Source organism: Gorilla gorilla, chromosome 3, assembly GCF_029281585.2.
Source record: "Gorilla gorilla gorilla isolate KB3781 chromosome 3, NHGRI_mGorGor1-v2.1_pri, whole genome shotgun sequence".
Lineage (NCBI taxonomy): Eukaryota > Metazoa > Chordata > Mammalia > Primates > Hominidae > Gorilla > Gorilla gorilla.
The window spans coordinates 209,552,935-209,576,832 of NC_073227.2; the positions used below are offsets into that span (position 1 = coordinate 209,552,935).

Sequence of the window (23,898 nt, forward strand, 5' to 3'; positions counted from 1 at the left end):
ACATCTTCAGATTCCAGTTCTAATTCTAGTTCTTTTGCTATTCTCACTACATCTGCAGTGATTTTTCTCCACCGAAGTCGTAAACTCTTCAAAACCATTCATGACAGTTGGAATGAACTTCTTCCAAACTCTTGTTAATGTTGATATTTTGACTTCCTCCCATGAATCATGAATGTTCTTAATTGTATCTAGAATGGTAAATCCTTCTGAGATTTTCAATTTACTTTGCCCAGATCCATCAGAGGAATGATCCATCACTATCTATGGGAGCTATCACCCTACAAAATGCATTTCTTAATAAGACTTGAAATTTAAAACTACTCCTTGATCCCTGCACTGCAGAATGGATCAAGAATGGCTGCAGAATGGATGTTGTATTAGCGGGCATGAAAACCACATTTATCTCCTTGTACATCTCCATCAGAGCTCTTGGGTAACTAGGTACATTGTTGATGAGCAGCAATATTTTGAAGCACTTTTTTTTTTAAGCAGTAGGTCTAAATGGTGGGCTTAAAATATTCAGTAAACTATGCTATAAACAGATGTGCCATCCTGCAGGGTTTGTTACTGTATTCCTAGAGCACAGGTAGGGTAGATTTAATGTACTTTTTAAGGGACCTAAGGTTTTCAGAATGCTAAACGAGCACTGGCTTCAACTTATAGTCATTAGTTGTATTGGCTCTTAACAAGCGAGTCAGCTTGTCCTTTGAAGCTTTGAAACCAGGCACTGACTGCTCTTGCTATGAAAGTCCTAGATGGCATTTTCTTCCAATAGAAGGCTGCCTTGTCTCCAGTGAAAATCTGTTGCTTAGTGTAGCCACCTTCGTTAATTATCTTAGTTTGACCTTCTGGATAACTTGTTGCAGCTTCTCCACCAACACTGCTACTGCACTTTGCACTTTTATGTTATGAAGACGGTGTCTTTCCTTAAACTGCATGAACCAACCTCTGCTAGCTTTCAACCTTTCTTCTTCAGCTTCTTCACCTCTCTCAGCCTTCGCAGAATTGAAAAGAGTAGTGCCTTGTGCTGAATTAGGATTTGGCTTAAGGGAATACTGTGGCTGGTTTGATTTTCTTTCATGACCACTCAAACTTTCTCCATATCAGCAATAAGGCTGTTTTGCTTTCTTATCATTTGTGTACTCATTGGAAAAGATTTCCGTCAGAAGCTTTTTGTTTACAGTCACCATTTAGCTAACTGCTTGACATAAGAGGCCTAGCTTTCAGCCTATCTCAGCTCTCATCATGCCTTCCTCACTAAGCTTAATCATTTCTAGACTAAAAACACTTAGTCACTTGAAAACTTAGAGGCCATTGTAGGGTTATTAATTGGTCTAATTTTAATATTGTTGTGTCTTAGGTAGTAGGAAGGCCTGAGGAGAAGGACAGAGATGGGGAAATAGTTAAATAGTTGTTTGATGAAGCCGTCAGTACACATACAACACTTAATAAGTTCAGTGTCTTATATGAGCACAATTCATGGTGCCCCAGAACAATTGCCATAGTAACATCAAAGATCGCTCATCACAGATCACCACAACAGATATAAAATAAAAAGTTTGAAATATTGCAAGAATTAGCAACATGTGACGCAGAGACAGATTAAGCACATGCTGTTGGAAAAGCGGTACTGCTATATTTACCCGATGCAGTGGTGCCACCACTTTCAATTTCTAAAAAAATGAATTATCTCAAAAGCTCAATAAAGCAAAATGCAATAAAACGAGGTATGCACATCCTAATCACATCCTAAAGGCTTCACCTCTTAGTACTGTCGTAATGGCAATTATGTTTCCAACTGATAAATTTTGGAGGAGGCACATTCACATTGTAGCACCATATAAATGAATGCAAAGCAAAATGGGCCCAAGTAGGTTGTTGAAAAACTAATGGGTAGAAGGGTCTTGGATGCCCACATTAATTGGAGGAAAATGAAAAAGAGACAGTAGGATAATCAATGGCAATAAGATTTCTTGCCATGGAAAGGTCTAAACTAGATATGAATGAAAATCCAGCTAAATGCAAAGTTCAGGATCGGTCTTTTCCCTTTTTTCCCAAATATACACCATGTTATTTTCTACTTTATGTCTTTGGTACACAAAGTGAAATATGGCATGGGTTGCCAAATTTTGCAAAGTAAATAATACATAGAATTCAGACCCTACTGGATAAATACATTCTATTTTTAATGATTCAGAAGGGCCCTCGTGAGGATGATTATTTTTATTTGTTTATTTACTTATTTATTTTTTGTGACAGAGTTTCGCTCTTTTGCCCAGGCTGGAGTGCAGTGGCACAATCTCGGCTCACTGCAACCTCTGCCTTCTGGTTTCAAGCTGTTCTCCTGCCTCAGCCTCCCGAGTGGCTGGGATTACAGGCGCCCACCACCACGCCCGGCTAACTTTTGTATTTTTGGTAGAGACGGGGTTTCACCATGTTGGCCAGGCTGGTTTCAAACTCCTGACCTTGTGATCTACCCACCTCAGCCTCCCAAAATGCTGAGATTGCAGATGCGAGCCACCGTGCCTGGCCATGATGATGATGATAGATTCCTTCTCAGCAATCCAGAGGAATTAAATCTAGTCTATCCTAATCCATGTTTATCAACCTGTATTGTGTAATTCAATTAGGCACTTAACATTAGAAACTTATAAAAACAAAAGCAGCATAATACTCAGCTGTGTTAAGAAAAATGTGATATCAACTACTACTCCTTTATTACAGTGACTCAGAACACCCGTGTCCTTCCCCACATTGGATGCAATGCTAAAGACATGATGTTGCTCCTGCTGGACCACACCTTGAAGGAATTGCCTACCCCACCTCACCTCAAAATTAAAGTCTTTCGTTTTGACAAAAGTTAATGATAAGGTTTGATGTGCTAATTTCAGCACCTCCACTTCATGTCTACACTGTGGACATATACTTTTTTGTTGTTTTGGGGTTTTTGTCATGTTTCACTCACTTTCTCTATTATTCTTTATAGCAGGACTTGCTTTAGACTCGTTACTTTCTGTTAAAGTTGTTCCGTCAAAAGTTGACGATTACTGGCCAGGTGCGGTGACTCACGCCTGTCATCCCAGCACTTTGGGAGGCTGAGGCAGGCGGATCACCTGAGATTGGGAGTTCGAGACCAGCCTGACCAACATGGAGAAACCCCGTCTCCACTAAAAATACAAAATTAGCCAGGCGTGGTGGTGCATGCCTGTAATCCCAGCTACTCGGGAGGCTGAGGCAGGAGAATCGCTTGAACCCGGGAGGCAGAGGTTGCAGTGAGCCAAGATCGCACCACTGCACTCCAGCCTGGGCAACAAAGAGCAAAACTCTGTCTAAAAAAAAAAAGCTGACAATTACTTTTCATTGGCTTCTTCACACCTAACACCTACCTTTTCACACAAGGCAGAAATCAATTGCTATTAGCTAATCTGCTAAATCCACTTAGAAAGATAATCAAGAAAAAGGAAAACATCCTTGTGTCCAAGGCATTCTGATTTGTAAAAATGGTTTGTATGTGTCATTTACTCAAATCAACGCATTTCACCAAAAGTACTCAGAAACATAACCCTAAACATATGTGTATTCCATCCCAAAGTTTTTCATGTAGTCAGTATTTTTGTATAGTCACCATTATAAAAATATTTTATTTAATAGTGTTGTTGATATATTAGTATATAGTGTGAGATTCAGATACTTAAATTTTTTAAAAACTTGCATTCATAAAGTAACATATCAACATATATTTTCTCCTTTTATTTACATTAATCTGTGATATCAACATGAGAGCAAGAATTATATTGAAATTTATATTTTTCCCGGAAAGAAAGTGAAGTTCTGTGAACATGAGTAATTTGCTCACCACCATCTAGCCAGCATGTCTGTAGAACTGAGATCAAAATCCAGTTCTTCTAACTCTTTCTATTTTCAAAGTAGAGATTCCTCTTAATGCCAAACAAGAGTTCCCTGGCTCTGTTTTCTATCCTAGGAGGTGATTATCTTAATGATTTTGTTTTAAATTGTATCTTTTTTCATTTTTATGTGCAGAGGGTATAACATATACAAATATAATTCATGGAAACACTCAGGTTGTTCAGAGTTGGAATGTCAGTGATTTTGTTGTTTTAAGCACTATGACGTATAGGAGACACTTACATATACTAACAGTATAGAAAGGAATGATTTTAATATTATATTAATTATAATTAATTAACAAATTTGCATAAATTTTACTAAAAGTATGACATCAGCCAACAGAATATTAGTGGTCAAGTGTGCACATTGGTGTCAAAATAAGACAGTTTCTAGCCTCAAAGAAAGTAGTTAGGAAAGCATCATTATATACACAATATCATATAGTATATAATATTTCTATAGTGCTTACAACTACAAAGCTCTTCCCCTCCTTTTCTTCCTACTCAAAATGATCTTGTGAACTAAGCAGGGCAGGGCTTCATTCTGTTTTACAGATAAGGCAGCCCTAGATCAGAATTCATGGCAGACATTCAATCTTCAAACATGTATCAAGAGACTGCTATGTGTCAGCAGTGATTCGGGGGCACTGGGCATGGGAAGCTAACACCAGTAGGGTGCCTCCCACGGGCTTCCAGAGTAAGGGAGAAGAAGGAAACATCATCTGTCACTGGGAGGCTGTGGTGACTGCCATACCAGAGGACAAGGGAGGCAGAAACAGTCTGAAGGCTCAACCATGAATGATGAGTGTCTTTGAACTGTGAACCCAGTGTGTCTGTGTTTGATTCCAGTGCCTTTTTCAGGAGCAATTGAGTCACAAACCATGAGATTCTGATGATAAATGTTACTGGAATTCAGAGAAGGAAAGAACACTGGGATGTGCTGGAACCATTAGAGTAAGTGAGGTTCAGTGTTGGCTTTACAGGATGGGTTAGTGGTTGGATAGCTACAGGGAAGGGGAAGCATTCCAAAGAAACAAATTACAAAGCAGGAGCTTGGCGAGAGACAGTGGGTCTTGCTATGGCCAAAGAAGCAAATTACACTTACAAAGCAGGAGCTTGACGAGAGACAGTGTGTCTTGCTATGGTGGTTAATTTTGTGTCAACTTAACTGGGTTAAGTGATACACAGAGAGCAGATAAAGCATCGTTTCTGGGTGAGTTTGCTGGGGTGATTCTGGAAGAGGATAGCCTTTGAATCAGCAGATCAAGTAAAGATTTGCCCTCACCAATGTGGGCAGGCATCATCCCATCCATTAAGGGTCCAAATAGACCAAAAAGGCAGAGACAGGATGAATTCTCTCTTCCCTTCAGCTGGGACTTCCATCTTCTGCCTTTGGAGATCAGAGCTCTTGGTTCTCGGGTCTTCCAACTCTAGGATGTACACCAACACATCCCCCACTTCCCCACCCAGGCTCTGGCTCAGACTGGGATTTACATGATCAGCCCTCCTACTTTTGGACTCAGGCAGAATTACACCACAGGCTTTCTTGGGTCTCCAGCTCACAGAGGGCAGATGATGGGTCTTCTCAGTTCCATGAGCATGTGAGCCAATGCCCGTGTTAATTAGTGTGTGCATATGTGTATGCACATACCGACAGATTAGACAGATGATAGATGATAGACAGATGATAGATGATAGACAGATAGATGATAGATAGATAGATAGATAGATAGATAGATAGATAGATAGATTCTCTGGAGAACCTTGACTAATACAGTTGGGAATGAAGTGAGTTGTCAAATCTGACAGAGGTAGTGTATGTAGACTGAGAAAAATTAGAAAATGAAGCTTCACCAGTAGAACGGCACAAAATTATAAGTGACCATTAAGGCTGGGTGAGAGAGTTTGATCTTTATGCAGAAGAAAATAGGGTGTGGTATGCAGAAGGGTGGCATGACAATATTAGTGATTTAGAAAGCTTATCGCAATGAAAGATGGATTCCAGAAGGAATGGGTGGAGACAGATTTATCAGTTAAAGAGCTGCTGTAACATTCCAGGCATGAAGGGCGAAAGTCTGAGCTTCAGCCTCAGTAGCCAGACTCGAGAAGAAAGGGTAAATTCAAGAGACACTTTAGAAGGGAAAATGATGAGCACAGTGACAGAATGCCTCTAGCGAATTTCAAAATGGCAAGCGTCAAACATTACTTTTCTCTTTGTACTCATTATGCTTTTCATCTCATTGTACTTTCCATTAATTCTTTATGACGTGTCATTTGAGCAACAATAATTTAAACATTTAAGAAGATGTGTGACTATCATTTTCTGAGAAGTACAATGAGATGAAAGATGTTAAAAGTACACTGCATATAGTAAGTGCTCAATAAATGTTCATGAAGAAATTAAAATTTAAAATTGCTAACATATAAATCCTTTCAGAGATAAGTTTTGGGATCTAGAGTTGTCACACTTGAGTTATACAAAGCTTGAAGTCAAGAACAAAGAAATGGGGGTTTTAAGTTTTAAGCAGTAAAATGTTACAGGAGACTGCTTCGGAAATTCAAGAGAAGAAATTGATACAAACAACTCGAGAGATGATATATTAAAATACAAATGAGAAGTATCCCATCTAATTTTTATACCAGAGGCATACTATTGGATCAGCAAAATTATGAAATTTTTATGGATTGGTAGTACTAGAATATACTCAAGAGAGCTCAAAAATGAAAACATATCTGTCTAGTGACAAAAAACTAAAAATGAAGTTTTATCTCTGTCAATGATTTGTATATGATAATGACTGTATTATTATTATGAACAAAAGGTGAATAAAAATAAAGATATTATTAGGTCACTTCATGAAATTAAATTTTTGAATAACAAGTTAATTATAAATACAAATCTTCCAACATTTTTCGATCCAGATGATTCTCACAAAATTTAGAGACACATGTGTTGTGCACTGACTTCACAATTGAGGAATGGAATCAAAATCATTGCTCAAATGTTAATTATACCATTTTGCTTGTTCAGAAAAACATATCTCAGTAAAATCTGATATTTATAAGTTTATAAAAATATTCATGGAAATTTTTTACAAAGAAAGAAAAGCCAACCCAGTCAATAATATAAAAATATTAATTTTATAAATAAGAAGTTTGCCTCTTACTCAGAAAAATGTTTTTCCCCAGAAAAATTTTACTTACATTAAACATCCTAAGCAAACAGCTGAAATTGTTTTGAAACATACAAAATATTGGTGCGATGACTCTCTAGTAAACTAGTTTATTTGGAAATTTTCAATCATGTCATTCATATAGATTCTGAAATTAAATACAGAAAAACATCTCCAATGTATGTACAGTTTATGCACTGTTAGGAGGTTTTTTCTCTGTGGGAACACCATAGGGTACCCTTACCCAAACCTAGATGGTATAGCCTACTACACATCTGGGCTGTATGGCATAGCCTACTGCTTAGGCAATGAGCCTGTACAGAATGTCACTGACAGCAGGTTACTGTGCTGAATACTGCAGGCAATTTAACACAGTGTAAATATTTGTGTATCTAAACATATCTATTATAATTTTATGAAACCTCTATTACATATGAGGTTCATCACTGAAACATTGTTATGGGAAACATGGCTGTATATTCCCCTGAAATCATTAATTTTCATCATTTATATGCTCATTTATATGATTTTGTAGAGTTGTTCAGATTTAGTTCATGAATGCTTTCTTCGGTTGCATCCTACCTAAACCTTTACAGAGATTCATAGCTGGAATTAATCTGATTTTTTTCCATAGTACATGTTTATCTCCTTTACAGCACTTATATAACAATGCTGCTATAGATCAGCCTTCCCTGGCATGTGTGAGGAATTCATTCAGTATTTGTTCAATAAGCAATACATTGAACTTTGAACACCTCTTCTTTCTTCTCTGGTACCCTGGATACGGAAGGTGCTCAGAAAATTGATTCTAATCTCTTCATATTTTTGCAGCCCTCAGCAATGTTAAATAACGTGTTTAAAATGAGATACATAATTTAGGGTTAAACTTCTTTTTTTACACATATTAGAAGTATTTTAAAAACTAAAAGAGATTCAAACCGCAATCAAATTTGCCTTTGTTTTACTAAATGAGAAATGCTAATATTAGGTTTACTATAAAAATATTTTATCAGGAACAACAGTAAGTAATAATTTTTTTAAAATTTTGACATCACTTGTCCTAATGTTATATCGGAAATCTTATCTAATCTGTTTTTTACCTGCCATTGTTCTCTGAGAGGAATACTTGACATAATAAACTCAAAATATGACTCCATGTTTATTTTTGTGTCCTTCCTCAGTTTTACTTCAGTGCTTAAGTTGTTTGTCTCTATTTTAAAACATTTTCTTTAAATAAAAATGCGTGTACAAATCAAGGTTGAAGCTAGACGCATCTTTCAGTGATCATTGACTTTATCTGTGTCTTTATCAAGAATAAACAGCTAGCTAATGTCAGAACCAGGGTTTAATTTGTTGGCCGGGGCAGGGGTCGGGGAGGCTCTGTTTTTTCCTATTAAAAAATCCAACACTGAAGTATCCTCCTGAATACGTACATTGATATATTGTGTATAAAGAGAAAAATGAACATGTAATTTTTCTCCTTTAAAAATTGACTTTTTTAGTATAATGACACACACAAAGTGCAATAAGGCAATTCTCCCGAATGCATTTTCTTTGGGCAGACAGATGTAAGATGACTTCAGGAGCCTCAATAATTCATGCAGCTTCCTATATTGTCTTTTACATTCATAACACTTTAATCTATTGTTCCATTGTCTTGCTTGGCCAATATAGAGAAGTGATGACTGATTTCGATTTGAAGTCTCAGTCTTTTCTCAGCCTGGTTTTCTTGTTTCTATTCTCCCACACCAATAAATACGTGAAACCTAATAAGGATAAAAAAATTCTGTTGAGAGTAGAACGATATTTTAAGAACACGAGGTGTGACTTCTAGAGATAGGTAAGTTTAGACACATGTGTGCTGCATGCCAATGGACTTGTTATGCTTTTTTTTCTCTTCAATTAATCAGTACTAGAATTCTACCAGAGACACATCTTATAGCCAGTTTAGTGACATTGCTTGACAACGCTCACATACTTACTGAACGAAGTTTATAATTTTTCATCCTCATAGCACCTTCTATCCTTATTACAACTAAGTATGTCAGAATTGCCTTATTATGTATCACACACGAAAAACTAATTCTAAGAGAAGTTCCATCATTTACTCAAGGTGGCAGGATTACTGTGTCTTAATCGAAATTTAAACTGAAGTTTTCTGATTAAAATCATGTGATAATAGCATTACTCTCTGGGAACTCACCTGTCAGAGGTAACAACATTTTGTAGCTTTCCTAAAGATTTTTTCTCAAGGAGAAAAATTTAGGTTTCTAGATGAATAAGAGGTTACATCTTAATAACCTTCAAAACATATCACCTGTCTCTAAAAATAAGCCTGTAATTGTCAGACTCCTGTTGGTTAATTTCCTTTGCTGGGAAGACTTGATCCCATTTTCATTGCTTCCCTGCTAGCAAAGCCCTGTTTCTGTCAAATCATGTGTATTACAGTGCTTTTGATTTCCTCTACAATTAGTCTAGTTTTTTAATGATAGCGGTATGTGCCCATGATAAAACTGTAATCTGCAAAATAGGAAATGGAGTTAAGAACAACATAAGAAGACTTTTGTTTCCCCTATAATTAGAGCGGTCTAACAATGGAATAGGCTTTCTCCTAAAAGAAATATTCATAGGTGTGCTGAAGCTGGTATTGTATGACGGCAGGTCAGAATGGCAAGAAGAAAAATCCTGCATCGACTGAGGGGTGGATCTAGATTTGCCTTTTCTAGCACTTTCCTCGTAAGAATCATCTAGGGAGTTTGTTAAAATACATTTTCCCTTGGTTCTGGCTATCTGTGTGTCAGCTAGATCCCGAGGTCATTTTTATGATCTGGAAATTTTGACAATATTGCCTTGGCAGATGACTAACAGAACTTCCGCCTCAGCAAAAGTCTTTGCACTGGGGCTAGGAATGTGTCAAGTGAGAGCTTTTGTGTTTTGCGTTTTTTAAATTAGTATTATTTTTATTGACAAATCATAATTTTATAAGTTTATGGGGTACAATGTGATATTTTGATATATAACAATGTGAAATGATTAAATTGAGCTAATTAACATATCCGTCATCTCGTTTACCGATCATTTTTTATGGTGAGACATTTGAAATGTACTCTTTTAGTCATCTTGAAATATACAGTATAGTACTGACTAGAGTTGTTCTGTCGTGTAGCGGGGGAGGGAGGGAGGGCATGGGAAGTTGTTGAATGAGGGGTACAAAGTGATAGCTTTAAGTTGTGATTAAGCTGTGGTTCCTAGCTCGAGGGTTGAAAACAGTTGATGGACTGCAAAGAATATAAGGCATAAAAAAAAAAAACGCAAGAAGATATAGAAAAAGAAAGGAAAGGATTGAAGGGGTGGGAGAAGGAAGAAAGAAATGAATGTAAGGAGAAGAAAACATGAAGAAAGGAAGAGAGAGCGAGAAAAAAAGGAAGGAGGGAAGGAAAAGCTGAGCTCAGATGGAAGAGGGGTATTTAATACTCGTTGAATGCATGTGCCAAATTTCAGGGATAAATTGGGCAGAGTAGAAAATAAATTAAATATGACTCAAATCCGTAGTAAAATATAAACTGGATCCCAGGCCAATTTTTTTTTCTTTTCATCTACTGTCAGAAAAGTAAAGTTTTTGTAGTAGGGAAATAAGGAACATTTGATTTTTATAAATCTCCTAAAACATTAAGAAATTTTTGAGTTTGAGGTGAACTAGGAAACCAAATATCAAATATCTGTCTCTTTTGTAATTATTTCTTGCCTGGCTCTCAACCTACTGTCTTCTCTTTTTTAATTAAAGGCTTCCTGGGATACATATGTACTCATATTTGGTCATGATATCTTTTGATACAATTATAATTCAAATAATTTAAATTATCAAAGAATAATTTCCATTTGTAGAGATGCTGAACAGACTCCAAGGATGACCATATGTTCCAAGGCAGACATGATCCACACCCAAAAGCGTAAATAGTTTATATGAGCAGCTCTTAGAATGACAGCCATATGCAATAATCAGCTGGACACCTGTCTCTTTGTGTTTGCATACAGCAAAATATACTTAGGGAGCATTTCTACATCACAAAAGGAAGTTTTATTCAGCTTTATTATCAATGAATAATATATCAGAATACAGTTTGCATAGTGCCACTCATACCAAATTTACAGTGAATTTTCCTCTTGAGATGACTCAGTCTCAATAAGAGATCATGTCTATATACATATAACCTGCACAGAATGCAATTTTTGTGCATAAATATGAAATCGTTATGATTCATTTTGTTTAATGAACTAAAAATACAGTTAAATCTATTATTGTGCCTAACTATGAGTTTTCAGACTATGCATTACAATGTTTGAATCAATATAATTTTATTATATGTATGTTATACAGTTTAAAAGTATGTTAGCTTAGAGTATTTAATATGTGGCACTCACAGACAAATAACAAAACGAAGTCCCTAGAAAATAGCATGATATTGTTTTATCATGAATAAAAAATATTTGAATAGTGCTTCATAGAACAATTACCTTTCTCTGGGTTTATAATATTGGTAAAGTCTAAAGATCTTCTGATTGGAAAGGAAGATAATAACGGTGTCTTAAGATAGCCTCTTGAATCTTCTCAGAATCACTCAGAATGAGACAGAAATGCTAGAGGGTTCACAACGAGCATGCTGTTTTGTAAGTCCCCCTCTTCATCCTTACCATGGTACAGCAGAAAGTTGCTAAGGATTTCTCTCGGTGAAATCTGAGCTTTGACCACATTTTGAAGTCACTCCATATATACCTTTGGAAGAAATGCCAAAGACAATCTTTTGCAAAATTTCTTGTATTTATTTGTAACTTAAAAATGATTGAGCAGCTATTTTGTGTCAGGATGTGGGCAAGGTATTGAGAAAAAAGAAATGATTATGGCATTAATTATTTTTCTCCAGGAGTTCACAATATTCTACAAAAAAGAGATACTGGGGCAAAACCAGAAACAAAACTAAACATCAGTAACTAAATTTTTCCACACTAAAGACACAAATGAGGTAATATGTACATTAAGACTTAAAATTTAAATAGATCCAAGCCCCTCAAGCTTTTTCCCACCCTAGATTATGCCCTCTACAAATCACTCTACAGCTGCTGGGATTTGTTTACAGTGGAGCTGGACACCTAGAACTGTTGTGAACATCAGGTCTGGCATGTGTGGCATAGGGTCAGGGCCGTGCATGTTCCCTTAGGCACACTTCGCATGCTGGTCAGGATGTGCACATACTTGGCCAAGCCTGTGCCCAGGGCAGCAGTGTCCTTTGCCCTCTGTGAAGGGCTGACTGGCCCGGATTTGTTCAGTTCAGCCTGTTTGGTGAGAAATCTCTCATGGACCTTTTCTCATTGGATAACCACAAAGAGATGAATTTAGATTATATTCTCTAAATATAATCTACATTATAAAGGAGGGAACTGGAAAAAGGATGCTGGAGTTGAATTTGCCTTCCATCTTTTTCTACGGTTTCCTTGTGTCAAAACCATTTCTGTCCTCATATTGCCCTTTCAAATGCTAATTACATTTAAAGTTTTTTTTCACAGAGCACTTTACAGTTTACAAAAGTAATTCAATGTGATTTCATGGAATAGGAAAATAACATGTTGGTGTGAATAAGTCTGAGGCTTTATTCTCACTAAGTACAGGGTACAGATACAGTAAGTGAAGCTGGTGAATATTCGAGAGCCGTGGGCGGTGGTCGGCACCTGTGGTCCCAGCTACATGGGAGACCGAGGAGGGAGGATTGGCCGAGCGCAGGACTGGAAGGCAACGTGCTAGGATCATGGCGCTGCCCTCCAGCTTGGCAACACAGTGAGATCCCGCCTCTAAAACAACTTAAATTTTTTAAACGATGAATATTTTATCATAGTAACAGTAGCAAATTTTAAAGCATTTATTATTGACCAGGTATAGTGGTATAGTGATAAGTAGGTACATATATTGTTTTATTTAGTGTTTAACCCTCAGGAATAAGTATGCTTATTGCCCTTCACAGCCGGGAAAAGCAAGGCAAAGAGAAAGTGAACAACAATGAAACTAGGAACGTAACCCAAGCGCTCGTGCCAGAGCGTGTATGCTCGATCTCGGGACCACACCACTTCCCTTGGTAAATTTTCAAGCATTTAGTATTTGTGTGAAGGCAATCATATTGTGCAGAGGAATGACTAGGCTACAAAACACAGTGTGTGGGAGACCGCTTAATGCTAACACTAATTCCATGGGTGACATTCAGATCTATAACAGATTAAGTGAATAGAGCTGACTTATTGAGAGGGGTTTGTTGTAGTCGACTTAAAACCAATAAAAGACAGACAACATGATGTCTTAAAGTCACTTCAAGATAAATTAATCAACTCATAAGCACATATAGCCATTAAGATCAATTCACTTTACAAAGATTAGAAAATGATAAAGGGGCATAAAATACAAACTTGCTATCTGAGAAGATCAGGTTGTAGGGCTTTTCTCCTGCAAAATGAAGTAATTGTCAGCAATGTCCACCTGGTAGAACAGTGTTTTCCGCTGTTCTCTTCATAGCTTTTTCTAATACGATAGTTAAAAGAGGAACTAGCTCTTCAGACCCAGGTTCAGACCCAGGCAGTTGAAAACCAGCTCATTGGGTTCCAGCTCCGCGGGTCCTTCTCTGCATGTTTATTGCACATAATAATGTTCCTCTTGGGGAAAATATGCTGCAATATCCCTCTGATTTATTGTATTTCTACATATTGTTAGTGCAAGGACTCTGGTATTCAACAAAGAAATTATGGCACATCTGGGTACATAGAATATTCTACCTTCCACAGAAAAGGTCAGGAGAGAAAGAAAAGAGAGAACTGAAATATAAACCCTTCAAACTGAGGTGAAATCCTGACTTTGCCCCTTGGTTGGCATCATCATTAATCACTACTAAGCAACTGCAATTAGAAGAGATTAACTGGAAGTTAGAGTTGCTAAACAAAAAGAAAAAAATAGAAAGGAAATAAAGCTGTCTTCCTACGATAGACAAAATCACACGGCCATTTTCTTCCATTGGTTTTTGCTCTCATTAAGATATATTCATTTACTTTCCTTTTGAAGCTTGACGTAAGAACTTTGAAACTAGAATTGTCTTCAACGAATTATTTTGCCCATTACTCTTCTTATACAGAGGTGAATTCCAGATTGGCTTGGGACAATGACTGTTTATGCTTTAATTAACCATCTCCAAATGCAAATAACTAGCAAAACTCTTTATCTCATTCTAGTATTAGGCACTCCAAGTTCTTCAGCAAATATTCACTCTGATGACCATATGGAAAATAGCACATAATTTCTGCTTTCTTGTATCTTAAAATCAGAAGATGAAGCCAAAAACACAAGATAAATAGGAAATCCAAACAGTGACCCCAAAAGTGTGTTTTGTGAAAGAAGAATAGAAACACAAAGGTGGAGAGAGAGACCTCATTAGGATGTGAGTAGCAAAGGGGGTTCAGTGAAGAAGCAGAGCTTTCTGCTATGTTTATAAGAGGGATAACATTTAGAGATAAATCTTAAGATAGAGAAAAAAGAAGCTGATGCACCAAGAAAGAGAAGAGGAGAGCATTAGCATAGTGGTGCAGGGGCTGGAACCAGCACCGTGTGTTTGTGGAAACAAGGAAGACAGGATTATCAGTCAGCTTCTGGAAGATATGTTGGAAAGGGATTTCACAAATGTAAAAGAGGTTATTGATAAATGGGAAGTATATACACCGTATATTTAAATACAATGTATTTTTATTAAGCAGTGACCTCTTTAAATGTAAAGAATGTGTGCTTTCTGACAAAGGTTGAATATCCAGCATCATAAGGAACTTAAATTTACAAGAAACAAAACCCATAAAAAAGTAGGCTAAGGACATGAACAGACACTTTTCAAAAGAAGACACACATGCAACCAACAATCCCACGAAAAAAAGGTCAACATCACTGATCACTACAGAAATGCAACTCAAAACCACAATGAGACACTACCTCACACCAGTCAGAATGGCTATTACTAAAAAGTTAAAAAATAACAGAGCTGGCAAGATTGTAGAGAAAAAAGAATGTTTATACACTGGGAGTAGGAGTGTAAATTAGTTCAGCCATTGTAGGAGACAGTGTGGTGATTCCTCAAAGACCTAAATACAGTAATACCATTTGACCCAGCAATCCCATTACTGGGGATATATACGAAGGAATATAAATCATTCTATTATAGAGACACATGCATATGTATGTTCATTGCAGCACCGTTCACAACCGCAAAGACATGGAATCAACCTAAATGCTCATCAATGGTAGACTGGATAAACAAACTGTGGTACATATACACCATGGAATACTATGCAGTCATAAAAAAAGATCCCGTGCTTTGTAGGGATATGGATGGAGCTGCAGACCATTATCCTTAGCAAACTAACACATGAACAGAAAACCAAACACCACATGTACTCACTTATAAGTGGGAGCTAATGATGAGAACACATGGACACATAAGAGGGGAGCAACACACACTGGGGCCTTTTGGAGGGTGGAGGGTCGGAGGAGGGAGAGGATCAAGAACAACTACTAATGAGTACTAGGCTTAAAGCTTGGGTGATGAAGCAATCTGTACACCAAACCCCCACAAAACGAGTTTACCCGTGTAACAAACCTGCGCTCTTACTAAACTTGAAAGTTAAAAAAGAAGTTAAACCACATGTGCCCTTAAAAAGGAATGCACGCCTTATGCTTAGAATTTTAGTAAAAAATGGTTAAACAGGTGATTTTACATGCACACACATTTTGACAGCTAAATGAGACTAAAAGGTTGAGTCCTATGGCAGCCAGAAAACAACTGTAATTTTATCTTGCAACAACAGGAACAAAGTTCATCTTAAAGTCCAACTAAGATATAACTATTTTGTTTTACAGGCAGTGAGACATGATAATAATCATTCATCTACAATATTTACTGGGCATCTACTATAGCCAAGGTACACAATTTTTGTAATTCAGAAGCTTAGACAGGTCCTGATAAAAGACTTTCATACAGACATATGTTTATGACATATACCTATGGCATACATTTATAACATGGTGTGTCCGGGATTGGTTTCTTCCAGTGGGTTCTTGGTCTCACTTACTTCAAGAATGAAGCCGTGGACCCTCGAGGTGAGTGTTATAGTTGTTAAAGATGATGCATCCGGAGTTTGTTCCTTCAGATGTATCCAGAGTTTCTTCCATCTGGTGGGTTTGTGATCTCGCTTGACTTCAGGAGTGAAGCCACATAACTTCCCAGTGAGTGTTACAGCTTTTGTCCAGAGTTGTTTGTTCCTCCCAATGGGTTCGTGGTCTTGCTGACTTCAGGAGTGAAGCCACAGACCTTCACAATGAGTGTTATAGCTCATAAAGGTAGTGCAGACCCAAAGAGTAAGCAGCACCAAGATTTATTGTGAAGAGCCAAAGAAGTAAGCCTCCACAGCATGGAACTGGATCCCAACGGGTTGGCTGGGTGGCCAGCTTTTATTTCCTTATTTGGCCCTGCCCACGTCCTGCTGATTGGTCCATTTTACAGAGCGCTGATTGTTCCATTTTACAGAGTGCTGATTGGTCCATTTTTACAGAGTGCTGATTGGTGCATTTACAAACCTTTAGCTAGACACAGAGTGCTGATTGGTGCATTTACAATCCTTTAGCTAGACAGAAAAGTTCTCCAAGTCCCCACCTGACCCAGAAGCCCAGCCAGCTTCGCCTCTCAATAGTTATAACAGTTAATAAGAGCAATGTTGAAGATATGCATAGGTAGAAAAAGGGGGTTCAGTGAATTTAATCTGTATTAGGGATTGTTAATGATGAAGTATAGTAATTATATTTAGCCAAATGGAAGAGGGATAGGTATTCTGCATAGAAGGCACAACATCAAGCTATAGGGGCAAAAAACTAGTATTTATGAAACTACAAAGAGTTTGGTATTGTTGGACATAAAGTAGATGGGAGGAAGAATGAGACTGACCTATAGAAAACATAAAGCAGATGATGGAAACCTTTATACACCAGTTAAGAGTTTGACTGCTTCTTGTGGTCTATGGGTAGCCATTGAGAGGTCTAAAAAGGGGGGAATCATGATAATCGTAGTTGGAGAGAGATAACCCTGATGGCTGGTAAGAATGTAGAGAGGGAGTCTATTTGGAAGTTAAGTAAGAAGGATGGTCACCCCTAAGGCCATGATCTCCAGCCTCACTGGTCTCCTTGTTGTTCCTCCAACCACACACCCACCCTGACTTGGTCCTCCTCTTTCTGGGACACTCTTCTCCCATTTGTTCATGGCTAGCTCATACATTCTTTAAGTCTTTACTCAGTTATGACTTCATCAATGAGGCCTACACTGACAAGCCCATTTAAAGCTTGGGATTTTTTTTGGTTTTTTGCTTTTTGTTGTTTGTTTTGAGACAGGATTTCTCCCCTTCACCCAGGCTGAAGTGTAGTGGTGTGATCAAGGCTTATGCCAGTTTCAAACTTCTGAGCACAAGTGATTCTCCTGTCTTAGCCTCCCAATTGCCTGGGGCTACAGGTGCCCACCATCATGCCCAGACTCCATTTAAAGTTTTAATCTCCTCTACGTTCCTAATCCTCCTTACCCTGTTCCATTTATCTTACTCTATCCTGGGTACCAGCTTCTGATAGCCAATGTATTATAATCATTGTTTATTTTCTGTCTTCCCCAACTAGAATTAAGCTTGAGAAAGGCAGGATTTTGCTTTGTTTTCTTGGCCAAATCAAACTCAAAACTCAGCTTTAGGAGTGCTAGCACATATTAGGCATTCGGTAAACATGAACTTAATAAATGAAGAAGATGAAGATGGAAGGTCCAGTTTTTTTTGTTTGTTTGTTTGTTTTTTTGTTTTTTTTGAGATGGAGTCTTGCTCTGTCACCCAGGCTGGAGTGCAGTGGCACGATCTTGGCTCACTGCAAGCTCCACCTCCCGGGGTTCATGCCGTTCTCCTGCCTCAGCCTCCCGAGTAGCTGGGACTACAGGCGCCCGCCACCATGCCTGGCTAATTTTTGTATTTTTAGTAGAGACGGGGTTTCACCTTGTTAGCCAGGATGGTCTCGATCTCCTGACCTCGTGATCTGCCCGCCTCGGCCTCCAAAGTGCTGGGATTACAGGCGTGAGCCACTGCGCCCGGTCAATGGAAGGTCCAATTTAAGAAACATTGAGACATGGTGAATTATTGGATATGGAGGCTAAGAGAAAGAGCCAAGAATTGCTCCATTTTCCAGCAAGGGTGACTAGTGGGTTATTATTTCCCTAATGGAGAAAGAGAAGCTGGAGAAGGAGTTGATGTAGAAAGAAGGTGCTGAATTCTGTTTTGAATATGTGGAGCTTGTCATGCCTGTGGGATGTGCTGGCAGATCCCACAGATTTGTCCCACAGAGATGTCCCTTTAAAGCTCAGAGAAGCAGCCAGGATAGAAAAGAAAAATTTGGAGTCATCAGTTCCCAAGTGATGTGAAGACCCTAAAGTGGAGGGGAGGCCAGGGAGAGTGGTGCCTGAGATGACAGTGTACTAAGGACAGGATTTTAATGAATATCATGAATAATGACAGATGTATAGTACCATGACCTGTCAATAGTTAAGTACATCTTCCTGTAAGATGACTTGGGAAGCTAACTTGTGGTGATGACGTGACCTGGGACAATCCCAAGAGGCAAGGGGGTTGGTTGAATTATCACAGTCCTCACAGCTGCTCAAGCTTCTGTTTGTGTGTCGCCAATTATGCTGAAGGATCTAGAAAGATGTGCTCTCCCTGCTCCTCCTCAGGCTTAGCATGCACGCAGTGGTTTCTGCAGCAAAGTTGCAAACTTTAATGCTCTGTATTTGTCAGCAGAAATAAGACCCAAATTCCTAAATGCATTTCTAATTAAACTATTTCATTCTCAGCTAATTGATATTCAATTAGCAGATATCCCTAAAAGGACTGGGACACTGGGGCCGTGTAGCAATGTTCTGGAATGTGACTTTGAAAGCTGCGTTGACTTTAGAACTGGCTACATTCATTTTGGCTGAAGAGGTTACCTAGAGTATAGGATTAAAAGGAAAGTGTATTTTTAAAAATATTATGAGATATTTAAAAAATAACATACTTTAGGTTCAATATTATTTTATGACTCACACATGCCATATTTGTGTGAAAATCAAGAGGCATTCTGAAATCATTCAATTCTTTTTTTCTGCCTGAATTTTTTACTTTAAAAAGATTATTATGACATTCCATTAGTGGTTTTGACAGAGTGATATTGGATTCTCAAAATGAAAGATGTGTGTGAAATATCAGACTTGTCTTATTTTTGAAATAAAGACAGTGGCCCCTCTCACCTGGAAGAGTGCTGTCTCAAACGATTAGATCCTGGCAGACAACAGAAAACAAACATATTTTGATTAAATTATTTTTCTATTCAACCTGGTGCAGTGCATAATCTCTATGTCTATGGCTCTTTGTTTGATCTTTTCACGGAGGTGAGCGATTTTATTTACAAAATAGAGGCCAAGAGAGGAAGTTAAGATCTAGAATGATTTGTGTATTCATGGATATGCAAAGGAAGGTTTGAATTAGTCAGAACTACATTTAGAGCTAATAAACTACTAATGTCTAATGTCTGCCTTTGAGAATCTGTTTTTTGTTTTTGTTTTTTTGTTTGTTGGTTTGTTTTTTTGAGATGGAGTCTCCTCTTTTGCCCAGGCTGGAGTGCAATGGCCCCATCTCGGCTCACTGCAACCTCTGCCTCCTGGGTTCAAGCAATTCTCCTGCCTCAGCCTCCCGAGTAGCTGGGACTACAGGCGTGCGCCACCAGGCCCAGCTCATTTTTTATTTTTAGTAGAGATGGGGTTTCACCATGTTGGCCAGCATGGTCTTGATCTCTTTACCCCTGATTCACCCACCGTGGCCTCCCAAAGGGCAGGGATTACAGGCATGAGCCACCGTGCCCAGCTGAGAACCTGTTTTTAAGGGTAAACAATAGTGGATGGTTTATAATGAAGGGATCCAGGGTAAGAAGCCATCCCGAGAGAGTTGAGCATCCCCAAACTAGGGGACTGAGTTTCAGGCTCCTGAGCTCCCAGCAGCAGAAAGTTGTCATGTTGGTGACACATGGATATGAATGGCCTGTGCAGCTGGAAAAGGTTGAGGAGGCAGTTGGCTAAAATTTAAATTGTCATCCATGTAAGTAAAATGATTTGTGCAGTGATGATCATACCTGGAAAAAGCAGTGCTGGGAAAAATAGAGCCAAGAAAAATGCGAGCAGAAAGGCATAAGGCAAGAGACTCGTTGGGCACCCAGACCAGCTACTCACAGTGGTTTATTCTCTGGAGGAGTCAGAATGGGGCCTGGACTCAATATTACGTTTTCACAGGGCATTGAGGGAACTGTAACTGAAATGTGGGTTACTTGCTCGCCGCATGCACAGCCCAACTAACAAGAGCGAAGTTTGGGTACGAAGCAAGTGAATTTATTCCGAAGCCAGCCTGAGGAAGGGGCACAGCGTCCTGCCTTTAAATATGCCACTTCATCTTTGGAGCAGAAAGTGGTACTTTTATAAGGTAGTGGAGGAAGCGAGCAAGAGCAGGGTCCCCCTTGCTAGCTTGGTGCCTTATGTACCAGGCAATTGAGTTGGTGCCTTCCTGGGCAGAAATAAGTTGTCAAAGTGGCCAAGTGGACTTGCTTTTCACATGTCCTCTTGGTGGATGAAAGTTCCGAGGCTGCGGGGACCGTGCTTTGGTCTGCAAATTAATAGACTGTCAACTCTCCAGGAGAGATCCCTCTTGGAGCACACAGTTAAACTTGCTCTGCAGGAAATGTCTGGGGGGGTGGCCGTGAAAGGTTGTGTTTACATTTCCAAAGGGCTAAGAAACAGGGAAAAGGTGGAAAGGAGAAAAAAAGAGAAAATAATGTTTAAAAACTATCTCTTAGAAAAATGTGGGTACCCGGTTACAGAACCGCCTGTGGGGCCATGCATGGGGATTATGAAGACGGGGTTGCCACTTACTTTCTTTGCTAAGAACTTCCTGTCATCTTCCCATCAGCAGCGAGAGCACTGGGAAAACTTCTTACCACCTCACTGCCCGAGAGCCTCACCTCATCCAAACATCAACAAATCCAGCCTCAGTTTTCAGAAGGGCCACCTTAGACTTTCCATGATCACAAGTGAAATAATTAAATGACTAAAAGTTGTACTTGTAAAGGTCACAGCCAGATAATCCTTCATTTGCAGTTAACTAAACAGCATGCTACACAATTGGATGTAAGGAATGAAGGTGACATAGCAATTTTCCATCTGTATTATCTGAGACCATGTTATTGGAAAGCAGATGGTCCTAAAAGTAGAAATGAAAAGTTCACAAGGGCAATGATGGGTGGGATCCTAAGGTCTGCTTCTACTGAGCAGGAAACAGAGAGTGAAGCAGTTACTATTTTCCTGCTGAACAAGTGAAAGCAAAAAGAGAAATCCATGTTACAGAGAAGACTGAAACGGAATCCCATAAAAATGTTTCTCAGTATCATTTCTCAGACCAACCAAATTGTTGTGTTTCTTAAACTGAGAAGTTGAAATACCAGAGAGAGGTCAGAATTCTGCTGAGATGTATTAGAATGGTTGAGGTTTGGCCTATTGGAGTTGCACAGATTCTTCTGCTTAAGACCTCTTATGAATGTTTGTAGATAATAACAGTCCCTCGCCAGAGGCTTAGCTTGTCACCTCTGCCTACCATCAACAGATGCTTTCCTGATCACACTGTTTTTTTAGCCTTAGCCACTTTGCTCTCTCAAGCAGTGGCTTTCAAGGTTTTTGACCACAATCTTCTGAAAGAGACGTAACTACATCTTGAAACGCAGAAATGTATACTGTCAGTAAAAGAGTCACAAGACAATACTACTTTGGCAGATAGTTTGATATTTCCTTTTGTTATTCTATTCTATTCTATTCTATTCTATTCTATTCTATTCTATTCTATTCTATTCTATTCTATTCTATTCTAATGCTGATCCCAACTTACCAATATTTGTTCATGGGCAACTTACAGGCTGTATGTAATCTGCAGTATGAACCACACTGCTTTAAGCTTTTTTTTTTAATTGAAGCAGAATTTGCTTATAAGCTTATTTCTTAGAAATGAAACCAAAAAATTAAAATATTTTACAGAAATTAAATAAAATAAGAATATAGAGCAGTGATAGTTTCTGGTGAATCTTAACTAAATATTAAGCTACAGCTTAATGTTCAACTTATCAACCACCTGAGGGATAAATAGGGTAAGTCCAGATTAAAAATTTCTATTACACTGTATAATTTCGGTCTGTGTTTACTTGTTGGTGTATTTATATACAGAATTAATATTTCTAATACAAATTTTCTTACTAATTCTAATTTCACTTTAGGAGACAAGATATATTTTTAAATAAACAAATTCACTCTACATAAATATAACCAGAGATTTATTTTCAAAGAAGTTAATTCTGGAAGGCATTATGACTTTTATCTTTAATCATGGAAACAAACTTTTGTGGAACACCTGTATTTGAGACATAGGAAAAGACTTCCTGATAATTTTTAAAAATCCATTTCAGTTTTTAACACCTACATATTTTTTTCTATGTGCAAAACATCTGAGGAAGAAATCAAAATAGTTAAATAATCCAGAAATTACATTCAGTCAATAATGTCAACTTAAGACAAACTGTGATTTGGGTTGTATTTTATAAGTTTGTTTTTCCTTTTAACTGAATGTATACAATGATTTGGTCCAGTTGCTTGGATTTGATTAATGCTGAAATAACACTCAGAATCAAAACAAAGCTTGGTCCAAATTCCAGAAAGTAGGGTAATTCCCTAAGTGTAACCTGATTGAAAATATATGAAAATTTACTCTCATGTACAAAATAACCATTATGGTTTAGGAGAAATAGAAATTATAGGCTAATGAAGATAGAGACTTGGCAATTTACTAAAGGATCCAAGAGTATTTATAGCTTATTTTTTAAACTGATTAAAAATGTGTCAAAATATTACATTCTAAATAAAAGTTTTGGTTAAATTATTTCATTCACTAGCTTTGAGGCATGGTTAAAGTGAAATAGAGTTCAAAGAAAGGGAAGAAGTAAATTGCTAAAAGAGTAGAACCAATTTTGGTAAATTAAGTCATAGTTAAAAGAGAAAAAGAGAGACAGGTGAAAATAAGATTAGGCTAGAATAGAAGAAAAAAATGAGAAAAAGTCTAACCTCAGTAAGTAACTAGAAAGTAAGACTTGAGATTAAATAATTCCACAGGTATGTCCTAGTTCAATTGTACATTTCATGAAATTCTAATTCTAATTTGATGAAAGATAATTCCAGGAAATTTGCATGCTATTATTAAATCACTTTAAGATTTTTCTGCAAATGTGTTATATTAGATATACATATATGATATATGTCAATTTATATATATATATAAATACAGCTCTCTCCTCTTTGAGATATCTATGATTTTAGTAGGTTTGTGAAGTCACTAGTTGTCTCCATTTTCTCTGCACTTAAAATGATGCACAGAGTTTAAAAGAGAAGATTGGGTGAGAGCTCTGCATCTCTAAAAACAGCTGCCCTTGCCCGGATCATGCTCCTCAAATGTTCTGACCTAAGGCTCGAATCAGATGCATAGGTTATATTGACTCAAGTCAAATATCTATTTTTGGGTTTAAGTGCATATGTATTTTCAATGGCAAATTAAAGTTTATAAAATGGAATATGATAAAAGATAAATACAAAACCAAAGAGAAATTGATA

The 23,898-nt window shown here is 37.8% G+C and overlaps 2 long non-coding RNA genes across 2 annotated transcripts in view; one reads left to right on the top strand and one right to left on the bottom strand.

Moving 5' to 3' along the window:
• The window catches only part of LOC109026432 (uncharacterized), a 253,648-nt gene that overhangs the window by 186,557 nt on the left and 43,193 nt on the right, over positions 1–23,898 (top strand). The gene's annotated exons all lie outside the window — the stretch shown is intronic.
• Positions 8,443–16,578, bottom strand: LOC129532900 (uncharacterized). The gene is made up of 3 exons (XR_008678823.2): positions 16,226–16,578; positions 11,597–11,855; positions 8,443–8,847 (listed from the first exon to the last, which is right to left on the bottom strand). It is a non-coding gene; the product is annotated as an uncharacterized lncRNA (long non-coding RNA).